Source organism: Pithys albifrons, chromosome 7, assembly GCF_047495875.1.
Source record: "Pithys albifrons albifrons isolate INPA30051 chromosome 7, PitAlb_v1, whole genome shotgun sequence".
In the NCBI taxonomy this organism is placed as follows: domain Eukaryota; kingdom Metazoa; phylum Chordata; class Aves; order Passeriformes; family Thamnophilidae; genus Pithys; species Pithys albifrons.
The window spans coordinates 60,105,403-60,126,443 of record NC_092464.1 but is presented as its reverse complement, the minus strand read 5'-3'; the positions used below and the strand labels follow the sequence as shown (position 1 = coordinate 60,126,443).

General features: G+C 51.8%; 1 protein-coding gene and 1 pseudogene across 1 annotated transcript in view; one reads left to right on the top strand and one right to left on the bottom strand.

Annotated features, from left to right (window-relative positions):
* LOC139673810 (zinc finger protein 850-like) overlaps positions 1–21,041 on the top strand; it is a 1,066,517-nt gene that overhangs the window by 629,394 nt on the left and 416,082 nt on the right. The window lies entirely within an intron of this gene.
* On the bottom strand, positions 51–19,207 carry LOC139674286 (olfactory receptor 14C36-like; annotated as a pseudogene).

Genomic DNA, 21,041 nt, shown 5'->3' with positions numbered 1-21,041 from the left:
TTGGAGGGCTTTGGGGGGCTCTGGGGAGGCTTTGGGGGCCATAGAGGGCTCTAGGCGGGCTTTGGGGCCTCTGAGGGGGCTTTGAGAGCCATGGGGGGCTTTGAGGACTTTGGGGGTCTCTGGGGGGCCATGGGGGCTTTGGGGGTCTCTGGGGGGGCTTGGGGGGGCATGGGGGACTTTGGGGACTTTGGGGTGCTCTGGGGGGCCATGGGGGACTTTGGGGTCCCTTGTGGGGTGTTGAGGGGCTTTGGGAGGCTCTTGGGGGCTTTGGGGACCGTGGGGGGCTTTAGGGGGCTCTTGGGGGCTATGGGGGGATTTGGGAGCCATGGAGGGCTTGGGGGGCTATGGGGGATTTGGGAGGGATTTTGGGGTGCTCTTGGAGGGCTTGGGAGGCCATGGGGGGCTCTGGAGGGCCGTGGAGACCCTTTGCCTCAAGCCCATCTCTCCTGTCCTGCCCCCACTTCTCCCATTTGCCCACACCATTTGCCCCCAGGGCAGAGCAGGCTCTGAAGGTGCCTGAGCGAGCTCCCCGGGGCAGCGGCTCCACGGCCCCTCTGGGGCTGTCAGAGAGGAGCTGTCCCACCATCCTTTGCTGTTTTGGGGTCTTCCTTGCTCTGACTGTGTGCCAGAGACACTGCAAGGCAAGAGCAGCAGCCCTGCAGCTCCTGGCACCTCCCGTGGCAAGTGTGGCCCCAGAGCTGGGCTGTGCCACAAGACGACAGCTCCTGTCATGCCCAGGAGCCTGGCCCTTGGAGCTGTACCCCCTGGGTGCCATCCTGCCCCCTTCAGCCCTCAGCCCTGCCAGAGGCTGCAGCACAGCCCTGCCACAGCCCCCCAGGGCTCCTCCAGCCTGGCCCCGCCACTCAGCCAGCCCTGGGGCAGCTCCAGGGCCTGCAGAGGGGCCGGGAAGGTCTGGGGAGGGTCCTGAGCGGAGTAGGGCTGGCAGAGATGCTGAGTGGGGAAAAGATCTGTCTGGTTGGAGGAACAAAGAGAAGAGACAATGGAAAACATGGTTTCTGTTAAGCTTGAGTGAACTGTATGCATTTAATGTCACTGAAGGGCAGAGGCCGGGCTGTGCAGTGTGGGAAGGGCAAGGGGTGTCCTGGGAGTGCACTGGGCTGTGTGAGCACAGGGCTCTGGGACACAGCCTGGGCACCAGAGATGTCCTGAAGAACAGGAGAGAAAATGGGGCCTGGAGGCACCCTGAGCCTTTTGACTGAGGCTTCTCCTCTGAGGGCCTTTTGGCTGAGGTGTTTTGGCCAAAGTGTTTTGCCCAAGGCAATTTGGCTGAAACATTTTCCCAGAGGCAATTTGGCTGTATTGTTTTGCTCAAGGCATTTTCATAGAATCATGGAATCACAGAATCATAGAATCCATTGGGCTGGAAAAGACCTCCCAGATCATCAAGTCCAATCCTTGGTCCACCTCCAGTCCCTTTACCAGATCATGGCACTCAGTGCCACGGCCAAGCTCAGTTTAAAAACCTCCAGGGATGGTGAATTGTCTTGGTTTGAAGAGAAAAAAACCAAAATGTTTACTCACAAGCGGGGGAGGGGCCTTCTCTACAATAATCACGCCACTCTTTATCAAATTTAAGAAAAAAGGAATTTTAACAGAAGGATAACTGTTCTTAACTGCTATATATAAACAGACTAATGCAAACCGCTTCCCCAACACCACAAGAGAAAGAAAAAAAAAAACAAAACCAAAACCCAGCAGGTTTTCCTCCAGGAGGAAAGTTATACTTAAGCAGGGTCAAATGTCAGTCCGGCTGGCTGCGCAGTGAGTTCCCAGTAGTTCCCAGTCCCTCTCCAGCGAGACAGACGAGTGGTTAGCTCTCAGATGAACTCTGTGTCTCTTGTCCCAGATGAAGGAAAAAGAAAGATGAAAGTGGGGAACCACCACGTGTCCTGCAAAAGCAGCTGCAAACCTCTCTCTCTCCTTGGGTCACTGCCCCAGCCAGGGCGGGCAGGCTGTGATGGTGCAGGCGGTGGTCAGTGCAGGCGGTGGTCAGACTGCAACAGAGGCCGGGATCCCAGATGCAGGAACCGGGAGAAACAGCCACGGCGAGGAGAAAAGCAGCAGCTCAGCCAGAAGCCCCAGCAGTGACAGCAGAGCCACTTCTCTCCTCGGCAGCCACCGCTCCTGCCTTCCACCGAGCTAAGAAAAGAAAGATGTCCCCAAAAAACAAAAGAGACAAACCTGCCCCGATTCAAGTGATCAGTAGTTAACTGCTTCTTTTGTTAACTGCTGGCATGGGCAGTTAGTGGCAGGGGAGATAATTTACATAATAATCCCAAACTACAACAACTTCTTGAGCCACTTTTTCAATCTTCTCTCACTTCCTGACAATCATGGACTCAACTCCAATCACAGTGGGGCTCATTAAAACACAGAAGAAAAAATTATTTCTCTTCTTTTATTTGTCTTCAAGTCTTGAAGACCTGTAGTAAATGGAGCTTGGTAGTTTAAGTAAGAAGGAAACTTTCAAAGTGAACCTCAAAAAGCCCATATATTTTTGAAGGAAAGGGGATGATTTACACAGAGACTCGGGATGGAAGAGGGTCAGAAAGCAAAGGGTTTGCATACAAAAGGGGGAAAAAGGGATTAATAGCCCTTAACCTTTGACCAATGTAAAAGTTATCAAGAGATTACACAGAATTTGCTGCAATCTCAACAGTGACTCAGTTATAGATTCACAATAACAACATTCACATCACAGTCAATTCACACACACAAACACAGGCAGAGATGTGTGAACACAACAATATCTGTGTGTGTAAAGGTGCCCACCAAAAATTCTCCTTGTTGTCAGTGAAACACTCCCAGAGACCTGGGATGTGGACCTGGGGACACTGGTGGACTTGGCAGTGCTGGGTTATGGTTGGACTCGGTGACCTTGGAGGGCTTTTCCAACCTCAGTGATTCTCTGATGCAATGACTCATCAGCTCTATGATTCTGATAAATCCTCTCCTGCAATCAACACACATCCTGAAAATTCACATTCTGACATGGCAGAAATTGTATTGACATTTCACTGAAATATCGAATCATTTCAAATGATAAAAAGATGTTATTGAAAAATCAAGATATTGATGAATATTGTTTGGTTTTCAGTCTGAGCTGCACTGACTGACCATCAGTACCCAGTGCTGCTGGAGGCTCAGGTGTATTTGAGGTCCTTGCCTGGCACTGGCAGCTGTCACAAAGGACCTGCAGGACATCAGGAGCCCTTTGGAGCTGCAGATGGATCTTGGGCAGAGGGTCCAGGGAACCTACATAAGAGCATCAGGTATTTGTGTCCCTGAAACACAAGGAGGAGAACTAAAAAGAATATTAAGAGCTTAACATTTGTTTCCCTCTGGATGATTTTTTGATACATTTCAGCCTAGGAAAGTTCCCAGTGCCCCAGTTGAACCCTTCCTGCCCAGCACTGCCCCTGCACCACCTCACACAAGGAGTTCCCTCAGGTTTCTGAGGTGGAGCTCTCTCACCTGACACAGGGGAGCAGTGACCAGTGTCAGTGACACCCCTGGGGTTTGGATGATCAGCTTTGCACTCATCTCACACATCTGTTACAGTGGCTTCCTGTAAGACTCCCTAAATCATCAAATCACTTTTCCTTTCCATCCCCTCCAGGGTACAGGATGTGTGACTCTGGTTTAGGAATGAAATAGGTGGGAATGGTCTCACTTGGACCTCACAGGAGGCATTGAGCTCACAGGCCCTTGTCCTGCTGAGGGAATTCAATCCTCTGAACACCTCCTGGGAAAGCAGCAAGGAGGGCTCTGGGCACTGCAGGAGACTCCTGGAATGCATGGGAGAAATATTCCTGACCCAGGTAATAGAAGGTCTTTCCAGGGGGGATGTGTTACTGGATCTTTGGTCAGCAAGGCAAGTGGTGACCAGTGGTGTCCTGGGCTGCCTCCAAAGCAGCCTGGGCAGCAGGGGAGGGGGATTCTGCCCCTCTGCCCTCTCAGGTGAGACCCCACCTGCAGTGCTGCCTCCAACTCTGGGGTCCCAGCACAGGAAGGACTTGGACCTGTTGGAGTGAGTCCAGATGAAGCACCAGGATGATCAGAGGGATGGAGCAGCTCTGCTGTGAGGAAAGGCTGGGAGAGCTGGGATTGTTCGGCTGGGAGAAGAGAATCTTTGGGGTGACCTGATTGTGACCTTCCAGAACCTGAAACAGGACAACAAGAAAGATGGAGAGAGACTGTTTACCAGGGCCTGGAGTGACAGGAAAATAGGCAATGGCTTCACACTGACAGAGAGCAAGTTTAAATGAGGTATTAGGAAGAAATTCTTCCCTGTGAGGGTGCTGAGAGTCTGGCACAGGTTTCCCAGAGAAGCTGTGGCTGCTCCATCTCTAGTGTTCAAGACCAGGCTGGGCAGAGCTCTGGGCAACTTAGTCTAGTGGAAGTTGTGCATGTCCATGTCACTGAGGTTGTACCCAGATGATCTTTCAAGGTCCCTGAAACTCAGGACACTCTATGATTCTGAGTTACTTCAGGCAGCTGTGACAGACCCCAACATCTTGACCCAGCTGGGGAATGTTGGGGAAGGTTGGCGTTGTGAGAGGCTTTGCGTGCCCTCGCCACCCACCCCGATGTGACCCCGGGTTCGGGCTTCTGGTTGCACGTGCGTGTTCTCATAGAGATAGAGCCGTACACCAAGTAATAGCAGCAGGAACCTTCAACTGCATTAGGGAATTAGTGGGTTAATATAACTTCTTGGGGTGAACATGTGGACAATAACAGCTTGGGGTAGGGCAAGAGGCTCTGTCCTCGAGGCGACAGGGTGCTCTGATTGGTGGGAGGGCTGTGTGCACGAGGAGGCAGCACGGGGCTGGTGCCACCGAGGCTGTGCTTTTCCTGGGCTTCGAGGTTGTTTACCTGCCTCATGGCTGGCTCAGGGTTGCAGTGATCTTGGCCAACCTGTCAGCTCCTGGATGGTGTGTTGTGCATAGAGACTTGAGGCCAAACCTCTCCCAACAGGGGAAAATATACACCTTCCAAAAGGGAAATTAAAGGCAGTATTGCAGAAAGACCCACCAGGTCCAGCCCCATAGAAAGGGATGCAATGGCTGAGAGGGACTCCAGGGGCCGGGAGTCAGCCTGTTACCTGGAGGGAATGTGCTCCCACTCTGTCCCCCACCACAAGGTCTACAAGGAGCCCAAAAAGAGCCACACAGAGACCACAGGAGAGGAATGAGAGAGAGAGTTTATTGATAAAGGGTAGGGGTATATAAAGGTTTTTGGGGAACTCAAAATACCACCAATAGTGAGCAAGGGGGGATTTGGACTATTACCAATAGAAATCCAGGGATAACAACCAAGAGAAAAGAGTAAATAAGAACCAATAAGAAAACTTGAAGCTTCCTCCAGGACACTACATGCATTCCTGAGTGCTGAGGTAACGGTTATATTGTGGGATTTTGGGAAAAGGACAGTAACTAGGCAAAAGAGAACAAAAGAATCCATGTTGTGACATGCATTTATACAACAGTAAAAATTCTGGCTTTAAGGCATTTCGGCAAGCTTTTTCCTCTTCTTCACATGTCCCTAAAAGGACTATTTTTCCATTTTCATAAAGTGTTGGGGATTAGGTCACATTAAAATGCCAGCATGGTGCATGTAGGTATTTGCAACCCTGTGGAGAAGGAGTTGGGGATATAGGAAAAAAGAATAATAAACTGTTTGGGTTGGAAGAGACCTAAAAGAGTCACTAGTCAAAGTGCACTTCAATTACTCAGGGACACCTTCCACAAGTTTAGGATGTACAAAATTCCAAACCTTGGGCAGCTCCAGGAATGGGGTTTCCACTTACTCTGTAACCTGGCCCAGGTTCCTGCCACCCTCAGCACAAAATATTTCTCCCCTCATTCAGTTCCAGTTCCTGTGCCTTGTTCTGCCAATACAACCTTTGGCAAAAAGTGTCACTCTGTCTCTCCTGCACTAAGAGCACAACATTTTCATGGCTAAATACCAGAGATATCGTATGAAGGGGTTTGGAAGCCTCCAAGCCCTGGGCCCAGTGTGGTGGAGACTGAGGAAAGAACAGGAGAAGCCTGAGAGGCCTTGAAGGGATACTGGTGAGGTCCAGACTGCACACAAGGAGAAAGGAATTCCCACCCGAGAGCAGTGCTGTGGTGCAACACATCCCCCTGAAGGAGTCTGGATCAGTCCAAGGCTTTGTGTGCCAAGGCAGAGCCAGGGAGGAGGGAGAGATGTCAGTGCAGGAAGGGGCCAGCGACATGGGGCAGTCGGGGGATGCCAACAGCCTGCAGGGAAAGGGGCAGGGCATGGACACCGTAGGACAGCCTGGGCTGGAGAGGAGACAGGGATGTGCAGAAGCTGAAAGGCCCCAAGAGAGCCAAGTTGTGCAGGCCTTTGGCCATGGCTGCTGTGTGTGCCCCTGATGGCACGAGGAGACAGGTGAGCCTTGCAGCCCTGGGGCCTCATTGCCTCCTTGTCCCTGCTCAGCAGCCTGGGAGGTGCCACCCCATCCTCCTGCCGTTGGCATTGCACATCCCACATCCCAGTGCCCCAGGAAGGGCCTGGAGGAATGAGGGAGGGAGAGGATCTCTCTTCCCAGGGCTGGGGGTCATGGCTGTGACCTTTGGGTTAATGAAATGCTTTTTACTTTCCTCAGCATCAGAGTGACCTTTCTTTCCTAGTCCATATTTGTCATCATTGTCTCTTTGTTTTCTAACTGGAATCTGGGGACACTTTCTCAGTTATGTCCCTCAGAGGGACCCATTAACTACAAAAGAAACTTTAAAGTTTGATTCTGACTTTGGTTTCTCAAGAGGTTCCTGCACCTTCCCTCAGGGTCTGATGTTCAGGGACTGAGCACCAACCCCCCCAGAGGGCCATTAAATGCCCTGGGCTGTTGCTGTGCTGCTGAGCTGGGCCGGGCTCCTGGCACACAGGGAGCTCCTGGCAAGCGGGCAGCGCTGCAGAGAGACAGCTCTGCCCAGGAGCAGCTCCTGTGCACAGCCCAGCAGGGCTCAGGGCACTGCCTGCACACACCGAGGGCAGAAAAGCAGGGCAGAGAGAGGTTACACACAATCTGGGGTGTGAGGAAAGCTGAGAGGAAGATCCAGAGAAGAGGAATCTTTCCAGGCTCTCACACGGTAAGTCTGCATGAAGGGCAATGTATGTGCAGTTTGTGGGAAGGTCTGCCAGCGCTGGCACATCCCACAGCCTGGGGGGTCTCTAATGTGGGATATCACAGTGTCTCTGGTGCTGAAGAGGAGGACGTGCTGCAAAGCAGAGACTCTCTGCTGCACCATCCCAGGGACATCCCAGCAGGGTTCCCTCCTCCCAGGGATGGCTGCAGGGTTTGAATCCAGGCTGTGCCACCCAGGCTGTCCCAAACTGTTCTGCAGAGCAGGGTCCTGCACCCCAGGGTGCTGTGCCAGGGCAGGAACTCTGTCACGTGCCAGGGGCAGCTCTCAGCTGGTCTGGGGAGCTCCCTCAGTGCTCGGAGAGAGGCTGTGGGTGGAAAGAGCAAACCCTGACAGGGAAGGGCAGGGTAGGGCAGGGCAGGGCAGGTTTGTTCACCTATCAAGTGAGAGTTTCATAGGTGAGGACTGCTTACAGAACCAGAGCACTCTGGGATATTTTCCAGGGGATACTTCAAGGACAAGGTGAAAGGGGGGATTTCTATCAAGCTCTCAAGCCACATACCTGGTGGTTTGTCATGCCGAGGGAACACTGAGGAGCTGTACAGGGGCTGAGAACTACCTGGCATTGCTGGTGTCTGGGAGGTGGCACAGCTGGCTCAGGGTGACACTGCCCTGAGTGCCCACCTGGTTCTGCCCTGGCTTCTCCCAGCCGGACCCTCAGTGTGCATTTCCTTTTTCCTCAACTTGCTCATGTTACTGGGGTTGTTTCCTCCTTCTCTCAGTCAGGCTCACTGGGAATGGGAGTTCAAGCTACAGAGTCAATCACTGATCCTGTGATCCCCCTCAGGCAGGTGGGTCCCTGGGAATGAGACATTCCAATTTTCCTCTGACCTGTGGGGCTGTCAGTAGTGAATTCTGTGTGCCTGGAGAATGAGGTGTGTTTCCCAGAATCAAACCCCATTGTCAGGAGACTTGGCTCTTCTCTGAGATGTCCTTCCAAGCTGGGAGCTGCCCTCAAGAATGCAAATCATCTTCATAGCACAATTGTGTTATCTGAAATCCCCAGTGCAGAGGGGCAGAGATGCTGTGCCCATCCCAGGAAATGCTGTTGGGTTGGTGAGATGAGCCACGTGTGTCCTTGAGACCTCGAGCCAGGCTGAGACATTGAGTGGTCTGTGATGGATCTCTCTGCTCTCAACAGTGTCTGGTGGCATTTCAGACAAAACTGGGAGTGTGATCACTCTCTGTCTGAGGAAGGTCCAAGTCCAGGGCAGCTGGAAGAAGGCACAGGGACAGAGCAGCTGCCCTCACTCTGCACTAAGCCACAGGCATCGTCCTGTTTGGGAAGCCCTGCTCTGCTGTTTCTCAGGGCAGCACAAATGCTGAGGGGTTCTGACATCCAGGAAAACTCCACAGGGAAGATGAGGGGAGTCAGAAACAAAACACCCAAACCTCTGAAACTGTCTTCTGGAATCCTGAAATCTTCTCAAAACTGGTTGTGCAGATGCCCATGAGAACTTTTGCTTTAGGAGCAGTTTCATCTGACACAGCTGAACACCAGGATGGGCCCTGCCCCCACCATGGCCATGACCCCCCGGGAGCAGAGCAGGGCTGACCCTCACAGCCAGTGGGCAGAGGGGCTGCTCCTCATGGGAAATGTAGTGAGCACCAAGCAGGGCTCCAGCCATGGATATGAAACAGTTTCCCGAAAAAGGAAAAGTGGGGAGTGTGAGCAGAAGGGAAAGGGGTATTGGGATATGGCTGTGATTATTCTCAGAAATATCTCATCTGATTTGTCACTGTTATTTCCTCCTTGGACAGTGCCCCACCTCCAGAAGCAGCAAATGCCCAACAGCAGCTCCATCAGCCAGTTCCTCCTCCTGCCATTGGCAGACACGTGGCAGCTGCAGCTCCTGCACTTGTGTCTCTTCCTGGGCATCAACCTGGCTGCCCTCCTGGGCAACGGCCTCATCATCAGCGCCGTAGCCTGCGACCACCACCTGCACACCCCCATGCACTTCTTCCTGCTCAACCTGTCCCTCACAGACCTGGGCACCATCTGCACCATTGTCCCCAAAGCCATGCACAACTCCCTCTGGGACACCACAACCATCTCCTTCGTGGGATGTGCTGCACAGGTGTTCTTCCTTATTTTATTCATTGGAACAGAGATTTCCCTCCTCACCATCATGTGCTACGACCGCTACGTTGCCATCTGCAAACCCCTGCACTACGGGACCCTCCTGGGCAGCAGAGCTTGTGCCCACATGGCAGCAGCTGCCTGGGCCACTGCTTTTCTCAATGCTCTGCTGCACACAGCCAATACATTTTCCCTGCCCCTGTGCCAGGGCAATACCCTGAGCCAGTTCTTCTGCGAAATCCCTCAGATCCTCAAGCTCTCCTGCTCAGACTCCAAACTCAGGGAAATTGGGCTCCTTCTGGTTACTACCTGTTTAGTGTTTGGTTGTTTTGCTTTCATAGTTTTCTCCTATGTGCAGATTTTCAGAGCTGTGCTGAGGATCCCCTCTGAGCAGGGACGGCACAAAGCCTTTTCCATGTGTCTCCCTCACCTGGCCGTGGTCTCCCTGTTTCTCAGCACTGATGTGTTTGCCCACCTGAAGTCTCCCTCCATGTCCTCTCCAGCTCTGGATGTGGTGGTGTCAGTTCTGTACTTGGTAGTGCCTCCCACACTGAACCCCCTCATCTACAGCCTGAGGAACCAGGAGCTCAAGGATGCTGTGAGGAAAATGATGACTTGATGATCTCCAGAAGCATAAAACTGTTGTTTCTGTTGATGTCTGCATAGCATTGGGACTGGAACTCGTTACAGCCCCATCCTGTTTTCTCAGTATTTTGGTGGGGGTCATGTGATAAGTTTGTGCACAAATAAATTTTTTAATTAACCTCCATTATAATCTAGTATGTTTCTTTGGAGTTTGACCCAGAGACTGTCTAAATGAGGATTTGTTCCACTTGAGCAGTTACACAAAATAAAGGAGAGTGCAGTGAGTTGTTTGATCCTTCTTCTTAGGCATTCACAAAGGACAGCTCACTGCAGGACAGTGCATGTTTACAGAGAGCAGGGGACTGTTCAGAGCTGCCCTTTCTGCTTCCACACTCTCCTAAGCCCTTGTGTTGGTCCAAGGCCTTGGTCCTCTGCCAGCTTGGTCACATCCTGCTATGTGTCCATCCTGGGCTCACAGGCAGGGACAGGCCATGGGCACTGCTGGGACACAGCTGAGCTGCACAACAGCAGCTCCATCAGGAAAGGGGTTCTCCTGAGGGCAGGGCAGGAAGGCTTTGGGTTTCCTCCAAAGTTGCTCTTAAGAACATACCTAAGGAAGAGACATTCAAGAGGCAACTTGTCCTGCTTTGTCTGCCCATGGCTCAGTGTGATGAGATCAGGTTCCCAGTGTGACTTTCAAAGGACTTAGTTCTGGTTCAGGTTTTACTTGTTGGTGGCCAGAGACCATGCAGATGAGATTAACCTTCCTGGGGCTCAACAGCTTGTGACAGGGCTGATGGCAGGAAAGTGATTTGCTTAAGACACTTTGGAGCTGCCAGGAGAACACGAGACCTGCAGCAACAGTGTGAGCAGGAGCTGACAGTGAATAGAGCCCAATGAGAACAGGCCTGTCCAGCTCGGAGTCACCCAGAGATAATATTCTACATCTGAGTGTGAATTGAAAAAAAGAGCCCTGCAACCCCAGGGAATACAGCAGGTTGAGGGAAAGGAGTCTTGGGATTCATTTTACTTTCCATAAGCATTCATGGTCTGGATCCAGTGCAGCCCCCAGACCCATCTCCCAGCACTGGAAGAAGGCAGGGCCCCTCTGAGCACCCTCCATGGCCACACAAGAGCTTGTGTGGCAGGGGGTCAGTGGCAGGGACCACCATCAGCTGGCTCTGCCTCCCAGCCTGACCAGCACAGCCCAGCAGAGCTCCCCCATGGCCCTGGGCACCACAGCCCCTGTGCCCTGCAGAGCAGCATCCCCAGCTCGGGGGCTGTGGGGAGCACGGGGAGGGGCTGCAGGAATGGCTGGTCAGGCCAGCACAGACGTGTTTCCCTGGGGAAAGGCTCTGTGGGGAGATGGGATGTGCCAGGAGAAGAGCAGGACAGGCTGTGTGTGTAGAGGAGCCATGGAAAGAGGCTGCCCTGTCCCTGGGGCTGTAGGTGATGCCTGAGGAGCCCCAGCACTGATTCTCTCCTGCAGTCCTGGGGAGTGGGGCTAGCCCTGGGGCTGCAGGAGATGCCTGAGATGATGGTCTCCTGAACATTCCAGACACAGAGTCACTGTCCCTGACCTCCATTGCCTCCATTTCTTGCTCCAGGGCCAGACATGATTGTGCTGCTCTGTGGGGCTGGGGCTGGGGCAGGTGGATTGGTGAGACAGGGAGGGACTGGACTGGGCCATGCCAGGGAGAGGGAAACCCCAGTGTTGAGCTGAAGTGTGTGAGTGTGCAGGGTGGGGGCTCTGCAGGGCTGAGGTGCCTCCAGCCCCGGGCAGTGGCAGCAGGAGCCCAGGGAGACACTGCACTTGCTGCCAGGAACTGTCTGTGTGTGTGCAAGGGAAGGACTCATGTCTCTGAACAGCCCTGGGGGTGTGAGCAGGGCATGAGCCCAGCTCAGGTGTGGGCACCTGTCAGAGCCCTGACATTTCTGGGTGTGACTGCAGGAACAACCTCCCTGTCCCAGGGACATTTATCTCACCATCCTTGAGCATGCCCATTGCAAATGTCCATGTCTCCTCCATGCCTGTCCTCTGCCTTTATGTCCCTTTCTTCCCACACCAGGAAACAGCCTGGGGGAATCTCCCCTGTGCAGTCAGAGAGGCTCTGTGAGCAGGAGTGACAGTGTTCTCCAGAAGGTGCATTTGTCCCCTTTGACATGGTCCAGAGCTCAGGACTGTGAAAACATTCCCAGGCACACACAGCTTGGAGAGATCTTGGAAGGCAAATTGGGAGAGGAAGAAGAGAAGAGGCAAAATTAGGGATATGAAACCATCCCAAAGAAGTTCAGTAGCTCCTCTGAGCAATGTTTCTGCATTCAAATCACTGGTAGGAAATGTACTCTGATAAATAGCTGCACAAATATTTTCACATAAACAGAGAGTGAATCAGATTAATAGAACAAGTGTGTGGTGTTGTCAGTAAAAAGAAAATTATGAAAAAATCTTGAAATTAAAAATAAACAGCACATCATAGTGATAGGCAAGGAAGTCTTCAACAATTACCAGGACTTCTTGTCTGCAGAGGTTTCGACTACCTCCTAAAACCCACACTCCTGGCTTCAGGCCATGACTTCCCAGAGCAGTCACAGAGTTGGCCACTGCCCCAGAGATGCCCCAGGGCATCTCAAGGACCCAAGTATGAAAAGTCCCCCAGAGTGTCTGTGAGCCCTTCTGGAACAGGAGCTGCTGGGCAGGAAGGATCAGCTGGGGAGGGGCAGGGAATCCCCCCCTGCAGCACTGCTGGCCAGGCTGAGGAGGGTCCTCTCCAGCACAGCAGAACATCCTGTCCCCTTGGGGGCTGGGCTGTCAGTTGTGTTCCCAGAACTGACTGACCAAGCTGGGCAGGCAGATGCTCAGGGGTCATGAAGGGCGTCACAAAGCTGAGCCCATCCAGCTGAAGGATTTGGGGAGGTCAGGAGGAACTGGGACAAAAGGGATGGGATATTTGGGGGAGGGAAGGGGGGCTTGGCCAACAGAGGGGCCATTCTGACACTTGGGAACCTCATGGAATCAAAGTTCCATTGTGACTCTGCAGGACCTCAAGGAAACAGAAGCCCACTGTGACCCTGTGGAGCCTCATGGAATCCAGGGATCATTGTGACACTCCAGGGCCTCATGGACTGCAAGGAACCCTGGGACACTGCAGAAATTTTCCCCATTCTCATTTTGCTCTTCTTAAAGATGGGCTTGGCATCTGCCTTTTCCAAGGACCCCAGAACCTCTCAGATTGCTCTGGTCCTTTTGAGAGCACAGCCCAGAATCCCAGGAAGGGTGATGCAGCAGTTCAGGAGCACTTGCAATGAACTGTCCAAGACCACGGAGATGAATCTCACTGGGCCAGTGGAGTTTGTTCCTGGAGTCACTCACAGAAATGTCGAGGTCCAGCAAGGCATCCACCTCTGAACTGGGATTGTGGGATTCTCATGCACTCAGGGGTGATCAGAGAGTCTTTCCCTTTTACACCCATGGGGAGATCATTGCAGGAGTCACAGTCTCTCCCTGGGCTCTCATTGCCACTGCTGGGGGCTGGAAGCACCTCAGCCCTGTGGGGTGTCACCTGCTCTGCCCCTCTCTGAGATGCCCCACGGCCTGAGGGATGGACACAGGGGGAGCTCTGTGCTCAGAAGCACATCCCAGTGCTGCATCCTGGGGGTTTTCCAGGGGATGTGGGGCCCAGAGTGAAGTGACCTCGAGACACTGTGTGTCCCACAGCCCTTCCCAGCATCTCCAGGATTAGCTGATGGTCTTTGTGTTCTCTTGGGTTCATCTCCCCCACACACACACTGTGAATGCTGAATTCTCCTCTGTACAATTGCAGCATGGCCTTGTGAGCTGCTCATTTGGTGTCCCCATGGAGGGACAAACAACCTGTCAGTGGTGGGTGAGAGGTCAGTGCTGGGAATGGTGTTTGCAGGGGGTGATCTGTGACAATTGCTATGGGGCCCCTTGCCCAGGGTGTCCAGGAAACAAAGACAAAGCCCAGACCCTGCTCTGCTGCTCCTTCAGGTGTGTCCCTGGAGGCCTGGCTGTGGAAGGGACACTGCTGTGCCCTCTCCTGCTCTCACACACTTTGGCTCTTCACTGTGCTTTTCTGCAACAGGGCAGTTTCCTGGGGCTTGACAGCCTAGGAGAAGACACCAGTTCCTTACAGCCCCAGGGTTTGTCACCTCCTCACCCACTCCATAGAGCTGTGGAGGTGTCCTACTGCTCTCCTGCACTCCCCATTCCACACCCCACATCACTCTGCTCCAGGAGCATCCTGTGAGGAACCAGAGATGGGTGGCAGGGCTTGGCTGTCCTGCTTTGCAAAGTCCATCAGGCACTTTCACAGCCACATTCCACAGTCCATTTTCCACCTGTAACCACTGACTCTGAGTTGCTGCTTCCCCAGTCCTCAGGAATGCTCTCCTTGTCTGCTCTTCCCCTCTGGGGTCTCTTTTCAGTGATGGCCTGAGCAGAGCTTGCTGACATCCTCAGGAACCTGAAGGTTTGCTGATGAATTTTACTTTTTTAGAGACTTGTTCTGTCTTCAAATCTTCAGTTAAGGAATTCAGTGCCAGAGGCCTCATTAACATTTAAAACATCTTAACAAGACAAGCCTCTGGGAATAATTTATTATTGTCTTCTATTCTTCTGTGGTTAATTAGACAGATTCCAGAAGTTTATTCAAAGTGAGTGTATTACATTAACAAAAGGCATGAACAAAGATTTCTTTTTGTCCTGTTTACCTTTTTCCTGTTTATACACTGATAGCAGCAATCCCTAATTTATATTGTTCCCAAGCACCAGGGATGGTCTCCTTGTCTGCTTGTTCCCTCCATGGTCTCGTCTCAGTGATGGCATCTTCAACAAGACAAGCCCCTGGGAATAATTTGCTTTTAAATTTTCAAATCTTTTGTGGTCAGTTACAGAGAACTCAGAAATGCATTCAAAGTGAATATCTTATATTAAAATAAAGAGAAAAGATGCATTTTTGTGGCCTCTTTATTTTTTCCTGTTTATACATTAATGTCAGCAATCCCCAAATTACTTTGATCATGAGTACCAATTAATGCAGTCTAAATAATTATGAAATACAAGACCCTTTATGTCTTACATTTAATCAAATGTTATCCCTAATCCCTGCCCCACCATTTCCCTCATCACATGCCTGGCACTCAAAGCAGCCTTGTGGAATCTGAGCTTCCTCCACTAAAGGCTGGACCTGCAGGTTTCAGCTCCTGGGCACCAACTCCCACCTGCTGTACTTGGAGAAAGAGCTGCAGGAGACACAGAGGGATGTTCATTTACTTCAGAAAAAAAGAAAGAAAAAACAAAACAAAGGAAGGCACAAACAAACCAAAACCCACAACTCCTTCCTTAGCTGCACGTTAAGCCCACGTTGCTTCCACTGAAGTTCACTTTCCACAATAGGTAGTCTTAGACCAAAGGCAAAAATGTTCTGTGTCAAGTACAGGTCACAAGATATTCCCAAACACTTCCTGTCCCGATTCTGTCCATATTTGCTCTTCACACACAGGTCACACACTGCAGTCAGAATTTCCCTTGATCCAGAGAGGGAGGAAAAGAGAGAAAGAGAATGAAATTCTGCATTCTGCTAAGTTAAATCTGCATCAATCCCAATATTCTGGGGTTACAAGAACTTTATCAGACACTCTCTGCAGCATCTGTTCAGTGGGGAAAAATCTGTCTGGATGGCCAAGCCCAAGGACTGGTGAGGAATGGAATTACATTGATGCCGAAAGGGTTTTTGTTCTGATTTTCACATTTTGTAGATTTTAGGAACACAGTAGTTGTAGATTTTTAGAGGGTTAATATTTCTAACAGTTTAATGCCTTTCTATCACTACCCCTGTCCCAGAACAGGGAGCTCAAATTCCTTTAGTTAATTAATCTTGTTTAGACTCCTTTCCAAGGATATCAGAAGGCCCACAGAATGAAACATAAACATAGGTCAGAGTGACCCAAAAGCCAGAATTGGATGAGCTCCAAGAGACCTTTGTGTGCCTGAGGAAGAAGAGCTGATGAAGACAGAGGGTCCTGACGACCCCAGACCCAATTCCAGGGGGTTGGACCAGGGGTGGGACTGGGGCTGGACTGAGAAATGTGTAAAGCAATGATTGGAGGGATCTTATTATAAAAGCCATGGAAACAAGAACTAAGACATGCATGTCATCCTGTATTCCTGTGGGCTGTAGGCCCTGTGTTATTAAAGGACCTTTACTTTTTATCTTACCCTACACTAACGTGGCTCGAAGTCCTGTTTTTGGGGGGAAGGGTCATTCACGGCATCACATCCAGGATTTTTCCCAGAGATCAGTATTGGGGTCAGTTCAGTTAAACATCTTTATCAATGATCTGGATGAGGAGATCAAGTGCACCTTCAGTCAGTTTGCAGATGACACCAGGCTAGGTGGGATTGCTGATCTGCTGGAGGGCAGGAAGGTTGAGCAGAGGGGTCTGGACAGGCTGAATCAATGGGCCCAGGCCAACTGGATGAGGTTCAACGAGGCCAAGTGGTGGGTCCTGCCCTGGGGTCACAACTACCCCAAATCCTTGGTCATGCCCTGTAACTGTTCCCCACATCCTGTACTGTGTCCTTAATCCCTCCATTTCAAGGATCTTGTTGGAATAAGGGAGCTTTATACTCTGGGTATGGAGTGAGATCCAAGTGCCACTGGAGTAGGAACCACAATCCATCAGGTTTGTGCTCTTTAGGGGATGAGGAACTGGTGACACTCAGAGGCACAGAAAGTTTCCCTTCATTGCCCACAGTACAAATTAAACAGGATACAATTTCTAAACTCCACAGCTCTTTGTGCAGCTTTCCTCAGCCCCAGCAACCAGGATAAGCCACGTCCTTGCTGTGCTGGTCCCACAGCCCAGGGTGCTCCTGGCCTCCCTTGCTGCCAGGGCACACGGCTGCCTCCTGCCCAGCTCCTGCCCACCCACAGCTGCCTGACAGGGCTGCTCCCAGCCAGGCAGCTCCCAGCCTGTGCCATGGCCAGGGCAGTGCCCTGCAGGGGCACACACTGCCATGTGTCCCTCTGCCATTGCAGGAGGTTCCTGCCAAGATGGGCATTTGGTTGGAATGTTCAACTCAACATTAGGTTGCAATGTTCATCTCAAGATCACCTCTGGCTCAGGGCCTGTTCAGGCCTCAGCACTTCAGAGATACATGGATGGTTTTCTCTCCCAGGTCCATCCCAGCCCAGTCCAGCTCCCTCCAAGCTCTCCCACCTGCCCTGGGCTCTCTCCAGCACCAAGGGCCTCTCCCAGCACAGTCCAGGTGGGTCTGGCCCCACAGCCCTGCTCAGGGCAGGGTGCTCTGGGCAGTGGCACCACAGTCCAGCCCCTGGGAAGGCACAGCAGCACCTGGAGCTCAGAGAGGGCTCAGCCCCACTGGTGGTGAATGTGCTTGGCAAGAGGAACAGGAGGCACCTGTGTGCCCTGCACTCCTCTGCAAGAGATCTTGAGAGCTCTCAGCCCCTTCCTGCCATCCCATCTCCCCAGGAGAGAACAAAACCCCCAACCCTTGTGGCCCTCGAGAGCTTTTCCTGCTCCAAGCACAGGGCGCATCCCAAGGCTCAGGCAGCTAGAAAGCTGTTATCATTTCCAGTTTATTCCTGCTCTGCTAAGGATAGTAAAAACAATAACAGAAAAAAGTTGATACATGTTCATTTATTTCACTTAAATACAAAGTGAGACTCCTTGTATACAGAAAGGGTCTTGGTTACACAGGAAGGAGGGATCATTAAGTTGGAGGGGATGAAGCACTTCTGTGAAGACAACAGCATCAGAAAGGGAAAAAAATTTAAAAAAAAGAAACGAGAGAGCCTTGTCCTGCAGTGACACACACTGGTGGCTACTGACAGAGGAACTCAAGCAGTCTGGCGGTTCACTTGGTTGGATGACAGCTGCCCACCAAACTGTTCTGACAACTCTCCATTCCCAGACCAACATGAGAGAGAAAATAATTCATAAAATGACTCATGGGCTCATATAAGACAGGTTACTGTAGCAAAAGTAGAAGTTTGCATGCCCAAACAGAGAGAAAATCCATATTCTCTGTTTCCCATTAGCAGTGTCCAGCACTTCCTGGGAAGCAGGGCTTCAGGATATGAGGTGATTGTTTAGGAAGGCAAACTCTGTAAATAATGAATGTCCACCCCTTCTTCCTTAGCTTTTATTCCTCAAGTGCTGTCATACGGTCCAGACTATCCCTTTGGCTAATTTGGGTTATCTGTCCTAGATATGTCTCCTTCCCAGCCCCCTGATGGTGGAAATGTTAAAGGGACAGTGCTGGTGCTGTGCAAGCTCTGCTGAGCAGCAGCAGAAACATTGGTGTGTTATAAACACCTTTCCAGCTCCTAAGGCAAAGTGCAGAACTCTGAATGCTACTGTGGGAAATAGAAAACACTGTAAAGCATCCAGTCATTACTTCCCTGAGAGCTACCTTAAACTCCTGGTTCCTCAGGCTGTAGAGGAGGGGGTTGAGGGCTGGAGGAACCACCGAATACAGAACTGACAGGCCCAGATCCAGAGATGGGGAAGAGATGGAGGGAGGCTTCAGGTAGACAAATATGCCAGTGCTGAGAAACAGGGAGACCACGGCCAGGTGAGGGAGGCACGTGGAAAAGGCTTTGTGCCGTCCCTGCTCAGAGGGGATCCTCAGCACAGCCCTGAAGATCTGCACATACGAGAAAATAATGAAAATGAAACATCCCACAAATGGAAAAGCACTAACCATGATGAGCCCAATTTCCCTGAGGTAGGAGTGTGAGCAGGAGAGCTTGAGGATCTGTGGGATTTCACAAAAGAACTGGCTCAGGGCATTGCCATGGCACAGGGGCAGGGAAAATGTATTGACTGTGTGCAGCAGAGCATTGAGAAAGCCACTGGCTCAGGCAGCTTCTGCCATGTGGGCACAAGCTCTGCTGCCCAGGAGGGTCCCGTAGTGCAGGGGTTTGCAGATGGCAACGTAGCGGTCGTAGCACATGATGGTGAGGAGGAAAAACTCAGCTGACATAAAAAACGTAAACAGAAAGAGCTGTGCAGCACATCCCATGTAGGAGATGGTTGTGGTGTCCCAGAGGGAGTTGTGCATGGCTTTGGGGACAGTGGTGCAGATGCAGCCCAGGTCTGTGAGGGACAGGTTGAGCAGGAAGAAGTGCATGGGGGTGTGCAGGTGGTGGTCGCAGGCTACGGCGCTGATGATGAGGCCGTTGCCCAGGAGGGCAGCCAGGGAGATGCCCAGGAAGAGCCACAAGTGCAGGAGCTGCAGCTGCCGCGTGTCTGCCAATGGCAGGAGGAGGAAGTGGCTGATGGAGCTGCTGTTGGACATTTGCTGCTTCTTGGTATGGAGCCTGTTCAAACACAGGAAAGGAAGGGGAAAAAGTAAAACAGCTTCCTGTCAAAAAAGCCACTCTTTTTTCATAGAAATCTCCTCTAGCAGAGATTTAATTCCCTTCTCTGGTTTCTACTGGCTGAGGGTGGTGTGAGGAGTAGGAGCTCTGGCCATGTGCTGCCAAGCACTCAGCTTTGCCTTGCTGCACTGGGGACATGGAGGTGGTTTGTGGCACCATTGACAATCACAATGGGTGTTGCATGTAACCCACCTGCAGTGGGAAATTCAGCCTCTGCACCCATGACTTGGAAGACTTTGGGCTGCAGAAGAAAGGCTTTAGTCTACTTTTTATGTATTCCACCTTAACATCTCTTGATTGTTCCTTTTTCGAGTAAAAATTCCTCCCAGGAGCAGCAGGGAGCAGTCCAGTGGCATCTCTGGCTATGGAGACTCTGATGGCAACATAAGAATGACCCTGAGGAGGCTGCAAAAGGGACACTGACACTGTCCATACGACATGGTGTGTTGATGACTGACATTTCTCACTCTATTCTTCTCTAAAAATAATAAGTTTGAAGTTTCCTGAACTTAGACAATTTTTAAGGCTTCTGTCCCAGTCTTAATACTCAGGACAGAAGGCTGAAAGAATAGGGTCCTTCTCTTAGAGTTGGCCCCTGACCTGCTGCACTTCTCAAAAAGATCCCTGGGAAATGTTCTCTAAGACAGAGCTGTGAGCAGCCCTCACCCCTGCAACCTGCTCTCCAAAGGATAAAGACCCTTCCCCCCCATATTAGTGTTTACTTATTCCATGCAGGCCTTCTCCCCAGCCCTGTGAGCAGCTCCCCAGGCTGGCTGAGAGCTGACCCTGGCAGGCAGCAGAGTCCCTGCCCCAGCACAGCGCCCTGGGCTGCAGGACCCTGCTCTGCACCACAGTCCTGGGCACCCCTGGCTGCAACCCCAGCTCCACAGCTAATCCAAAGTGTCCCCCAATAGCCCCCTCCTCACACATCCCATCAGCTGGGGCTCCAGGAGCTGCCCCTGCATTGCCCTGCACCCACAGACTCACCATGTCCAGCACTGCAAAGATTTCTCCTCCAAGAGCTCTGAGTCATCCTCCCAATGCTGAGCCCCTTTAAGCTCTGTCTGTGCCCTGCTGGTGTCCCTGAGCTGCCCTGGCAGTGCCCTGAGCCCTGCTGGGCTGTGCAGGAGCTGCTCCTGGGCAGAGCTGTCTCTCTGCAGCGCTGCCCGCTTGCCAGGAGCTCCCTGTGTGCCAGGAGCCCGGCCCAGCTCAGCAGCACAGCAACAGCCCAGGGCATTTAATGGCCCTCTGGGGGGTTTCTGTTGTTTACATCAGACTCAGTCCATCAGAGTAACTTCAAACAACTTTTCAAGAAGTCAAAGCAGATTGAAACACTGAAGTTTCTTGTAGTGCTAATGGGTCCCACTAAGGAACAAGACTGAGAAATTGTCCCCAGATTCCAGTTAGAGCAGAAAACTGGAAGGAGTGATGGCAAGTATAGACAAGGAAGGGAAAGATGACTCTCATCTTTAGTAAAACTGGCTGTGTTTTAGAATTCAAAGGGCTAAGGCCTGACCAACAGGCCCTGGAAAGGGTGATCTTGGCCCTCCCTCCTTCCTCCAGGCCCTTCCTGGGGCACTTGGAATGTGGGAATGTGCAATGCCAAGGTCAGGACAATGGGGTGGCACCTTCCAGGCTGCTGAGCAGGGACAAGGAGGCAATGAGGCCCCAGGACTGCAAGGCTCACTTGTCTCCTCATGCCATCAGGGGCACACACAGCAGCCATGGCCAAAGGCCTGCACAAGTTGGCTC